Source organism: Gopherus flavomarginatus, chromosome 4 (assembly GCF_025201925.1).
Source record: "Gopherus flavomarginatus isolate rGopFla2 chromosome 4, rGopFla2.mat.asm, whole genome shotgun sequence".
NCBI lineage: Eukaryota > Metazoa > Chordata > Testudines > Testudinidae > Gopherus > Gopherus flavomarginatus.
This window is the reverse complement of record NC_066620.1, coordinates 90405024-90418242: the sequence shown is the minus strand read 5'-3', so window position 1 is coordinate 90418242 and position 13219 is coordinate 90405024. Positions and strand designations below refer to the sequence as shown.

Below are 13219 nucleotides of genomic sequence, written 5' to 3'. Positions count from 1 at the left end.
TATAAACTAAAAGAAAGTTGAATTTATAAGAGAAGTATTAAAAGAAAAGAGGTGGCCAATAATAAACAGGAAAACGAACGGAACAATGCAACAATAGTACTGTTTAGTCTTCTGGAAAAGAGCAGCCTGGATGAGTTTGGATTTTTATGTTACCTGCTGCACAGTCCTGTGAGTAAACGCAGTTCCTTGCTTTTTGCCTAGGGTCTCTTTCAGGAGAGATTTTTGCACTCAGCAGCCAAAGTGTGTCAGCACTGGAGTGAGCGGTGTTATCGGGTGTTAGCTGCAGCACGCTGATACGTCCTTGAGAACTAGCACATCATTAGCGATACCTTCACAACTGAATGTGTGGGTCTTAGGTCATATGCCAGACAAAGCCAAGGATACTTTTTAGAAAAAGTAATTTCTTGTTATAGTCCTTTACATGCCCCTATCGCATTTAATTTCAGCTCTGTTCTTGAGATAATCCATGAACGTCTGATAGAGATACTCTGTTACAGTGCTGTTTGGCAAAGGAGTACAGTAGAAGTCCCTGTTCATTTGAACAAATGTTGATCAAATGATATGGGTCAATACACAAAGTAAATTGGAAAGGGGAATCCATTTTGCAGTGTATCTATAATGTCCTCAGTTACAAGGCCTGAGTCTCTGTTAGGGCTTGTCTGCACTGAGTCACAGTGCAGGCTGTGGGGATGTGAATATAGTTCTGTTTCAAAGAGGATTACGTTAATGTGAACTAGATACCTTTTAGTTCATGCTAGCAGTGTCCACACACAGCACTCAGAGCCCACCTGTTTGGTGCTCTCTGCATTAACATCCTGTAGTCCTCACAATGGGACCGTGTAGACATAGCCTTCTGATTTAGTACCAGCTTACACCCACTTTGCATTCACTTTGCACTAGGGCAAATGACAACACAAGGTTCAAGAAGACAAAGAAACAGCCCTAACACACACAAAAGGGGTTTCCTTGCAGAACTGAAATACATGTAAATTATATGTGACTGCAGTACAAGTAGCACTTATTTTAAATATTAGACTTATGTGAAATTATATATTGACTCATATGCACTAATATTAAAGTGACCTCTTTTGTATGTTATACTCCACCCACATATATGACATTTATAAAAATAAATCATATGGCCTATGTTTATAAAACACATGTATTTTCCACATAGTTTGTATTATAGGTAACACATTTTTATAACAGTTCTTACATTCCCAAAATTCACTTCTCAGATCCGCTCAGAGTTTCCTGCAGAGCTGAGAAATGCTCTTTGACATGCATGAGGCAGAATGTTATCACCAGGCAGCCAGTTTCAGATGGAGCAGTGAGAGTTCACACTAATAAAAGACTAGTCATCACAAATCATTGCAATTCTTCTAGATCCCTTCCCAGTTTCTGCTGGTTGAGTACCTGTCTCAGGGTACGTCTTCACTACCCGCCGGATCGGTGGGCAGCGATCAATCCAGTGGGGATTGATTTGTTGCGTCTAGTCTAGACATGATAAATTGACCCCCGAGCGCTCTCCCACCAACTCCTGTACTCCACCGCCGTGAGAGGCACAGGCGTAGTTGACAGGAGAGCAGCAGCCCATGGTAAGTCGATCTAAGTATGACAACTTCAGCTACGTTATTCTCATAGCTGAAGTTGTATAACTTAGATTGACCCCCCCAGCGTAAACCAGAGCCCAGTTACACAGCCTTGAACATGCTGCAAACTGCTACTAAACTAAGTTAGAAACTCACTGACAACTGTATTAACTGCCTTCATCAACTACTGCTTGTGCATAAATAATCCCATGTTTTCACAAGTATGAATGAATATTCTGACTTTCCTTTTCAATACGAGGTTGTCTGAAGTACCACAATAAGTCCCCCCACCTGCTCCCGAGTTACCTATCTGTGCTCCTAGGCTATGTCTATACTACAAAATTATGTTAACCTACTTACGTCAGCATACAGCCATTAAATCACTTGTTTGTGTGTGTATGCTTGGCTCCTTGTGTTGGCAGTGTGCATTCTCACTAGAACGCTTGTATCAATTGTATTGTCACTGTGGGGTATTAACAGTCAACGTAAGCAACACAGTGTCTACACTGACACAGCATCAACCTAATTACATCGGCTGTGACTCTTACCGCACTATGTCTACACTACGGACCTTACAGTGGCACAGTGTTAACGCTACAGTTGTGCCGCTGTAAGGTCTCCCATGTAGCCGCTCTTTGCTGGTGGGAGAGAGCTCTCCTGTCAGCATAATTAAACCACCCCAATAAACGGGATTATCTATGTCAGCAGGAGAGCCTCTTCTGCCGACATAGAGCTGTCCACACCAGCACTTTTGCCAGAGAAACTTATGTCAATCAGGAGGGTGTTATTTTCACACCCCTGACTCACAAAAGTTTTACCGACAAAAGCAATAGTGTAGACAAAGCCTAAATCGACATAGAGAGGCACTTACATCAGCAAGAGCCAAATTTAAGGGAAGACAATTCCACAGCTAGGTTGACACAAGGCAGCTTACGTTGATCTAACGGTGTAGTGTAGACCAGGCTTTAGAAATATGCTAACAGAGCTCTCACCTTCCCCAAGCTTGCATTTAAAATATCAGGCATCTCTGCATGGAATCCCTGAGATAGGCAACATCACCTCTATGGTCTTGTCTACACATGGAGTTATCCCTGATTAACTATTTCTAGTTAACTTCATGTGTTGACATTCTTATTTCAGAATAATACTGTCCACGCATGGAATTAACCAGCAATAGGTGACTTGGGGATAACTCCATGTGTAAGTGCATAAGCATTAGGGTGACCAGATGAGAGGGAGAAAATATTGGGACACATGGAGTGGCGGGGTCTGCCAGTGGAGCAAAAAAAAAAAGGCAAGTGCTGCCAGCGGAGCGAAATATCAGGACAAATTGCATCCCAACCAAAGATCGGTCGGGACGCGGGAAAAACACCTAAATATCAGCATGGTCCTGATTTTATTGGGACGTCTGGTCATCCTAATTAGCATGCACCAGCAGGGTGTAAATTTTAGCCTGCACTAATATGTTGTGTTAACTAACCTGTGTGGACATTAGCTGGTGCACACTAAAAGTTCCCTAGTGTGCGTTAATGTAGTATAGTTTGAAGTGGGACTATGTTAATACACACTAAGGAACCAGAGCATGCTGGTTTGGTCCACCTGGGCCAGTTAGTGCACAGTATACTGGTGCAGGCTAGAAGTTACATTCCACTGGTGCACACTAATGCATCGTGTAGCTATGCCCCAAGATACTCTCTCACACACAGTATCTGACTCTCCCCTGGAGAAATACTTTATGCTGAAGTGAAGTCATGGGACTGCCTATTCAAGGAGATTCTTACAAAAACCTGATCACAAAAGTATCCAATATACAGTCATTTTTGTAAAGGTTCTTTCAAAACTGGCATATCTGTCCTCCTACTGCTGGTGCTGCTCCACCCACCACACACTCACATTTGTTTCAAATTTCAGTATACAATATTTCATTTGTCTGCTAATAGTATCATTTTGGAAAGGTCAGTATAAGCTTCTCTTAACTTTCAGCCATTTAAAAACAAATAAAATGGCCTCTCCAAAGAGAGTAGATACATTAGTACACTGGGAGACAGAAGAATGCAATTTTACTAATAACTATGTAATAACAAAGCATATGGACAGACAGTCCTTGCAGTCCAGGTGCTAGTGAGTCTCTCTTTAGTCAAAGCAACACAGTCACATACCCTCTCTCATAAGCCCCATACAAGTGCCAGATCATTGTCCCCTATGGCCTCCAAGGGCATTCACTTTGGCACATATCCCTTCTCCGTGCAAACAATGCAGCTGTACCTGTTGCCCTTTATAAACCATGGCTCATGCAATTACAGCGTCAATGATGTCCCAACTCCAAAAAATGACTCCTTCAAATTTTTATTTCACTATTTCTGAATATGTCCAAACACATGTGAAATATGTAACATAGTATCAACCCCTTCACTTCCTGGGAGCGATATATGAGGTCTGGCAGATGTATTGCTGTTGATCAGACTTTTTATTAGTGTGCTCTTGTACATCTAGCTATATTTGCTATGTTCCTGGCATATCTGATCACATTAACTCTTAGTGTAATGTCAATGAAGTTAATGGAGTTAAACCAGGGATGAATTACATCTAATGGCCTGTGTATTTGGGGAGATTATGGACACGGGGACACTGCATGAACCACTGTCTGTACTAGTTTCAGCTTGCTAGCTCAGCTTGTGCTCTGACCCGCTCCTTTTTGGAAAGGTCTATAATACAAATGCATGATTATTAGTGGGCTCTCTCACAGAGTTCCATAAAAATTATTTCAGGAAAAGAATGTGTCTCCTTTTCTCCTGTTCCAAAGTGCCCCATCCCTGCAGTGCTGCACATCAATTGACTGCTGCAACCATTTCTATAGCGAGGGGCATTTCAGTGGTGCTCTCAGGTGAGTCGCAGAGCACGTCACTTCAGGTTGAAAGGCACTATATTTATGCACACACACGTAAGACAATACAATTTGGGGAAAGGAACTCCATCCAGCCTAACACATTAGGAGGAGAGAGCTTTAGGTTTTTCCATTACAGTGATTACAGAACACCCACCCTTGTATTGACCCGTGTAGCACACAAGCATCTGCCAGCCTCATAAAATTGAAATTGGTTGTCTCTCCAACTGCCATCCCATCCTTCTAATTCCCTCCACCCCTAATATCCTTGAATGAGTTGTTTACAATCACTGCCTTAACTTCCTGTCCTCACACCTTGCTCCCCTCCAACTTGGCTTCCTTCCTCTCACCTCACCAGCATCTTGCTTCTCTTCCTGCCCACAGCTCATCAGGATCTCTTTTGCTTTGTCCTCCTTCTTGACCATTCTGCACTCTGAAACACAGCTGTCACTTTTTCCTCCAGGACATCCATCCTACCATGACTTTCCTAGTCCTGTCCTTCTTTGGCTCTCCTCCTATTTCTCTGACTCTTTCAGTGTTTCCTCTGGTTCCTCTGGTTCTCCTCCTCTTTCCCTCTCTCCTGTCAATGGGGGATCCAGAATTCTATTTTATACTTAGAGGACCTCTCCTGATCACACTGATTCAATTGCTATCTTTAGGTCAATGACTCACAAATCTACATCTCCATACCTGACCTATCTTTCTTAGTTTTGTTCTGTACATCTGACTATGTCTCCAACATGTTACCCTGGATGGCTTGCCATCAGCTTAAATTTAACATGGCCAAAACTGAGCTCCATATATTATTTTTCCTTCTCAGCTACTTTCTCCATTGCTGGTAACATCAACATCCTTCTCTCCACTCAAACTTTCATCTTTAGAGTCATCTTTGACTTTTCCATATTCTTCTGTTCAAACATCTGGGTTCTTCCAGTCTTGCTGGATCTTTCTCCACAACTTAACAAAAATCCCAGCCTTCTCATCTGTCCAGGTAGGTAAAATACTTGTTTATACATTATTGGCCATCTGCTTAACAGCTGAAATCACCTCCTCCCCGACCGCTCCAATACTCATATTGCTCTAGTCAGTTCAAAGTAGATCTGCAATGATCTGGACATAAATTATGTGATAAAGTTCTTGGATGCTCTGACACCCAGAGCAGACTGGAATTATCCAAGTAGCTTCATTTACATGGGTTTCAGTGAAACAAATATGAAAATGAGTAATATAGACACAGTGGCTTCTGTACTGACTATTTATCTTTACATTAAATTAAATTTATTTTATGTTGTCCCGACATTTTCAGCTTTTAATAAGAGACAGATTTTTGTCTTGACAACACAATTGTATCACGGAAGTTATCTGAGTCATGCTGGAAGTTTTGTATGATCAGTAGGAGCTATTTGCTATTCAGCAGAACAGAATTCACCAAATAACCTAATATGAGTGGGGGAGGGTGCACGACCATTTAGTGTTGTGTGACAAATACATTAGCCAGATACTTCTACTAAATGGTCCCTAGTGAAAAAATTAACAATTTTGACATTTAAGCTGTCATCTCTATTTTTCAGACTTAACAGTCTTAGGAAATGAATAGGATGGTTCACACCTATGAGCACTATTATTTCAAGATGTCTGCAGACAAAAAAACAAAACAAAAAACACTTCTTCAGTCTCTAAGCTAGATTTCAGCATTTTCTTCACAACCATTAGAGCACCAAATGATTTTGTTAAGGGGAAGCATAACTTCTGGAGCACACTTCTATACAAGAGATATGTTTCTGTAAATTCCACCGGTGTGGAATTGCAAAATATACAGGGCCCTGCATATATAGCACCGAGAACATTGTTGACATCTAAATAACCACCACCACCACCACATACCGTTTTTTTAAAAAAAATCAGTAGCTTAGAATTTACTTTCACCATCTACTGTTAGTGGTGGCATCATCTCTAGAATAGAATTATCTGTTTATCCATGTTTTGATTTTTTTTTATTTAATGGACATAATTCTGAGAGCATTTATCAAAATAACAGTTTAATTGCAAAGTCTTTAGACACTTTGATTTCTGTTCTGGTTTAACATATGTTAATAGTGTATGGAAAAGTAATTTCTGAATATAAACTATATGGGGCAGTAATAATATATATTTAGGGACCGGATCTCATTTATTCGAAGGCCTGTTTCTAGCACTCTGCCAGTACAAAGGCCCCTCTGCCAGAGTGGTGTGAATGAGAACCAGACAAAGGGAAGACTTATTTTAAAGTATTATTAAATTCATTAGCTAAAGCTCTTTACTTAATCTACAAATGGAACAACTGAAAAGGCTTCCACACAACGTATCTGAACCAAACTAGGATATAAAAAAAAGCAGGCTTTCCCTTCCCCTCCCCCCCCCCCCGAGTGTGTTTGTATATAGATAGATAGATTGGATAGATAGTGCATTAAACAAAGCAGAATAGCATCCAACTCAAGAAATATTTCCATTTTTAAACATATCCACTCAAAAATATAAGCAAATCTTAGTTAATAGGCATATGGTGTATATCATGGAGGGGTGGAGGTAGAATACAAGAATAAGGGCAGGTCTATATTACCGCTTATGTTGATATAATTTATGTCACTCAGGGGTGTGAAAAAGCCACCCCCACCCCCCGAGCAATGCAAATTACACTGACCTAAGCACTGTCTACACTGGTGCTATGTTGGCAGAAGACACTCTCCTGCTAACAGAGATTCTGTCTCTTGCAGAGGTGGAGCAACTATGCCAAGAGGAGAGCTCTCTCCCATTAGCACTGAGCCTCTTCACCAGACGCATGACAGTGACACAGCTGCATCAGTGCAGCTGCGCCAATGTAGTGCTTCTAGAGTAGACTAGCTCTAAGAGAAAATGTCTTAGGCCCTGTCTATGCACAAGCTTGAAGACATTTAACTAACTCAGTTGAAAAACAAAAAAACATACCCTTAGCTAACTGATGCCAGCTGGTGTGAGGACAAGGCCTTATACTGGGAGCCACTTCCCCTCATGGAAAATCTGAAAACATTCTGGGCCTCATTCTCCACTGCCTTGTACCCTGCACAGTTATTTACACTACTGAAAATGAGTGTAATGTTACCATTCTGAATGTCTATCGGTTTAAAACTGATTTGCATAGGTGGAAATGATGACACAGGGGACAAAACACTGAAGAATAAGGTTCTGTGTAAAAAGAAACAATTCTGCCTATATGTCATTTCCCCACCCTTTGCTTTTCTTCTCTTCTCCGAAACCCAGGCCTCTTTGGCATCCCCCCAAAATGAGCAACCTTGCATCACCAATCACTTGAAAAATCTTAGTCCTGATTTTCCCTTAATTATTTTTCCATAAAATTGTAATTCTTCTTTAAAAAATATGTTGATTGCACTTAACTTTGTCTCTGATGCTCTGTCAGTTTAATTGCCTGAAACTGGTTTTGAATTCATTTTCAAGTGGCACTTTCCCCTTTTCATGTTTAAAAGGTCACTCCTTCATTTCGGTTTTATTTTTCTCTCACATCTCTGTGAACAATCTCTTCTGCTTCAGTCAGGCTCGTAGTAACAAGGAATGAGCCAAGATATATTTGTCTTAGGCCAAGCAAACAGGGACCCATGTGGCCTACCTTTAGACTGGGGCAGGATAAAAGGCGAACATGGCCTCCTCACGGTTTGGTGACATCTCCACTAATCCTCCCTTGTTTGGAAACAATTACAAAGTCACCTGAAAATGTCTACTGAGGAAGTTTTCTAGATGAGTTAGGTGGGCCAACATGCTGCTCTCACTTACACTGGTTGAAACTGAGAGTAGCTCCATTGGTTTGCATGGAGTTACTCAACATTTACAATGGTGTAGGTAAGTGCAGAGCGTGGCCCTTTGTGTTCAGAATCCAGAGAGACAATAGTTTGTGCGTAGTGCATGGCATAGAGCAAAGCAAGTTTTTGTATGTGAGTATATGTTTAAAAGTTACTTTTTTAATGAAGTGCAATGCACAAGTGTATTTGTGTGACTTAACACATTCATTTATACACTGTGCTTGAAGGGTTATATATTCATCTCTGCGCAGACAGATAACATAATGTCTATACACTGCTTGTATTACACCTAAGCCCTCTTTTAAAATCTTAACTGGTGCATAGATCTTGTGCTAGTCCTCTGCACAGGGGTGAATTTTACCTTCTGTGAATAAAGTGCTGCAGATAAAATTGGCAAGTGAAGATTATGGTAGACAACATTCAGTAGTGGAGCAAAGCAAGAGGGAAACATGAACATTGCCTACAAATTAGATTCTTGGCAATGGCATAAACTGGCTTTGGTCAGGTGACCCTGTTTAAGAAAACCTGACTACATACTGCAATACAAGGGCCTGATTCACTGTTCCACATGTATGTAGTACTCCTAGGGAAATCCCTGACTGCAAACTGATGGCAGGCTGAGGCTCTTGAGGATTTTGTAGATTAACACACCTATGCAAGAATAACTGTACAGGAAACTTTCCTCTCCAACCTGAATCAAAATGTTATTATTCCATTTCTTTATGTATTATTAATCACATATAGAGAATGACTGTAAGCGAGGTTGTGAAAAGCTTTTGGCTACAATGCTACTAGTACACTAAACATACCCAGCTAAACCTCCTTCTTAGCAGACACAGCCAATACTCTCACTTAGATGTGACCATGTCAGAGAAATGTATATGAATTAAGAACAGCTGACTGACTCAATCCAGATAAGAGATAATACAGAAAGAGAGAGGAGACCTCTGAGGAGCTGGGTGAAACACTGTCCTCATGCTCCACTTTCCAGTCACCAAGGTAATGTTGAAGTCCTGAGGTTCTCTTGGATTCAACATTGCTCCTGGATACTCATATAGCAAGAATGAAGAGAAATGCCTTCTTTCAAATTCAGCTAATCAGAAGTGTGTGCTCACTCATCTCAAAGACCCAGCTATTGATCCAGGCTTTTGTCACTTCCAGGTTCGATGCATCCTACCCTGGGCTAACTATTGAGGGTCAAGTGGGAAACTTCCACTTGGGCAACACAGAGGAACTCACCTTTTAAAAAAAAATAGCACATCACACTGTGCTCCAATAACTTCTCTGTTACATTTCAGACCCACTTCAAGGTCCTGGCCCTACAGTTGCCTTAGACCCCTATGTAAGACCCAGCCCATGATCTTCATCCCTGACACAATGAGACAGCTCTACTTTATAATGACAAAAGCTGAAAGATCCTATGCTGAACTTTCACAAGCAAGGGGCAGTGCCACCCTTTACCATTAGAGAGGATTACAAGCTCAAACCTGACCAGTTTTAGAGCACAAATGTAAGAACCATCATTTTGCCGTCTCAGAAACAATGGTGGAAGACTGGTGGAAGATGCAAAGTTTTAACTAACAATAGCTGACTTAGAGAGTGGTGAACACTTTATGGATACAACTACTGCAATTATTAATTTTGTAACTCATATCTAGATACCATGATGAGTGCATTAGAAATGCAAAGATAAGGAAAAGAAGATATTCTGATAACTACAGGTATCAAAATCTGACCTCATTTTGACAATATAACAACTCTGAATAGAGAGAATAAAAGCTATAATCAAATGTAACAGTATCAAATGCCTCTGCTTCGTGCCACAGTTTTCACAGAAAAAAAGATTTTTAAGGTAAAATGAATTTAAAAAACCCAACATGTTAACTAGAGTTAATTGAAAAATTTTCATTAAAACATTTTCAGATGAAAGAAATGTTTTTTTAACTATACCAAAGTTTTTGTGAGAACAATCATTCCCCCCCCTCCCACCTTTTCCTTCTTGCCACTAGAAGCAGAAAAATGGGTGGGGAGAGAAAAAAGTGGAAAGAAAGGTGGGGGGGGGGAGATGAAGAGAAAAAAAATAAAAATCTTGATGTTTTTGTTGCAAAGTGGCCTTAGCAGACCAGAGATTATAGCTGCAAGTGCTTAAGTAAACACTTCAGAGGGATTCCTTGGTTTTTTTGTTTATATGATAACATGCTACTCCAGGTGTGCCTGATTTCTTGCTAACAATTGGCCACCCTGTCATTCACTAGTCTGGTCATACCCATATCACTCACTGCTCATCGGTGCTGGACCAAGGAATCTGTGTGGGACAAAAAAGTACTCTCAGTACTGACTGGAGGTGTGTGTATTGCTGCCTTTTAGCGGCGGTCCCAAGGACAGGATATCGGCACTCCTAGTTTTTGGAGTGGAAGGACGAGGCTCTAGTCTGAGCTCCCCAGATGTGTATGTATTTAGTAACTCTGTCTTCAGCACAGGGATTCACTACAACTGGACTGATTCTGGAGGGTTCAAATTTTGCATCATATCAGGAGCTCATTGCAGGACGGGGGCCTAGCATATAAATGAAAATGAATCTGATGACTACAGTCTAGCCCAGTGGTAGGCAACATGCGGCCCGTCAAGGTAATCTGCTGGTGGGCCACGAAACATTTTGTTTACATTGACCGTCGGTAGGCACGGCTGGCCGGGAATGGTGAACCGAAGCCACTGGGAGCTGCGGGCGGCTGTGCCTGCAGACAGTCACTGTAAACCACTGGGCTAACCCCTGGTAGGCATCTAGACATACAGTAAAAAAACCTCTACTCAGTTTGGCATAATTGGTGAGCCCTACTCATAAGAGGCTCCAGACTGGAATAGCAGCAGTGTTGAGGGCCGGGACTGAGGGGCCTCAGAGGAATGCTGCAGAAAAGCTTGCACAGCCGCTGCTTGTGGTCTGGAAGTCTGAGTACAGGAGTGGGTGTCAGGAACTCCGAAGTTCTAATCTCAGCTCTGACAGTAATTCCCTCTGTGACCCGGTTATTTAACTTTCTCTAGCTGTAAAACTACGACTACACCTCTTTCCCTAGAATATTGTCAGTATTCATCATGACTGTAAAGCGGCGTGAAGATTAAAAGCACCATGTAAACACATGGTGTTCTTATAACTAGAACTTTCAAACTAAACATAAAAATAAGTAGGAACACCCTTGACTTTGGTATTCTATAATTCCCCAACCAAAAATATATAACTATTCTTGTCCTGGAAGTTGTTAAGTTAGATTACAGTTTGGTAAAATTAACAGATATGTTAGGCAGAAAAATCCATATGCAACTGTGCCCCTAGTTCATACATGCAATTAAGTCATATGCACAAATGAGGTAACTCCATTAACAAGGGATCAATTGTGCACAGTTGTGTGCAATTTAAGTAATGGCATGTGCACACAACCGAACATCTAAATTGTCTGAAGACCTATCCTAGACTGCAACATTTAATTTGGCATGAAAAGATGGAGATTGATAATATATTTAGATTGGAGAGAGAGAGAGAGAGAGAGACAGAGAGAGAGATCACTCTCGTTGGAGTGTGTATGGTAACACCCATTGTTTCATGTTCATGTTCTTCCTACTGTATTTTCCACTGCATGCATCCGATGAAGTGAGCTGTAGCCCACAAAAGCTTATGCTTAAATAAATTTGTTAGTCTCTAAGGTGCCACAAGTACTCCTGTTCTTTTTGTGGATACAGACTAACACGGCTGCTACTCTGAAACTAGTAATAGAGTGTAATTTTTTTCATCACAATGTAAACAAGCTTAAGGTGTCCAGTATATGAAATGTCTTTTGGACAGAACTGACTTAATTAAATTAAAAAACAGACAGATGTAACCACTAAATCCATAATCACAGGACTGTTTTTGACTTCTCTCCAGAGCATGTAGTACCCTGGAAAAGAATGCAAACTGCAAATTAAACCTTCAGTTACATTCAGCAACCTGACAGACTGTCCCAAGAAATACTGCTATGTCTAGCAGATTGGAAGAGTGTTGTGTTCATTGCACAGAGGTGTGAAGGATCCAGCCCACCCCAGCTCATCTCACAGGGCACAGCTGGTGAACTGTACACAAAAGGGGAAGCAAGTGGGAGGGGGAAGAAGGGGCCTAAGGTAAACTAGGAGACATCTTTGCCTTCCATCATCCACTCCCACCCTTTCCTTCCATGCGGTTTTGGTTGCCACATCACCAGAAAAGTATTTTCCACCCAAGCAGCATTCTTGGAAGTGCTGGATCAATTTGCGAAAAAAGTAAAACGGGATCCAGGAGCACCAGTGAGCTTTCTCAGTGACGTTGGGTGTCCATCACTCACTCACACTTAAAAACAGTCACTGCAACACAAGACCATCAGAAAGCTTTCATTTGTGCTGAAGATCTCATTATGACTAATATTAAACAATTAGACCTGTACGTCATAAGCAAAACGGAGTGTCCTCTGGGGCTGCAGCCAACTGGCATACTGCGCAATAGCGGGTGGGAAGGAAAAATGTTGTACTGACATACTAGGGAAAATTCTGTTGACCATCTCTCTTTTTTTTTTAAATCAGCTTCTCCCCTTAGAAAATGCTTCTTCCAAGCACCTGCCCTCCTCCTTCATGTATAGACCCTCAGACTTCCCCATCTGCTCCATTCTCCACAGACACTGTGCGTGAAAAGCAGAAGACGTAGGATATAGACAGGGAGGTGATCCTCCCAGCTGTAGGAGCACCTAACTTTTACACAGTGCTTTTCGTTGTTGTTTAAAAGCAACTTTCGGAACTTTAAGTAAGCATTGTTAATTAATCCTTACAACACCCTATAAGATAGGTTATCACTGACTGTGCCTGTAAAATGGGAATTACACAATAGTAACTTCACGCTCAAAGAGCCATAAAAT

The 13219-nt window shown here is 41.2% G+C and overlaps 1 protein-coding gene across 3 annotated transcripts in view; it reads right to left on the bottom strand.

Moving 5' to 3' along the window:
- Window positions 1-13219, bottom strand: part of LOC127048963 (uncharacterized) — a 118136-nt gene that overhangs the window by 31275 nt on the left and 73642 nt on the right. The gene's annotated exons all lie outside the window — the stretch shown is intronic.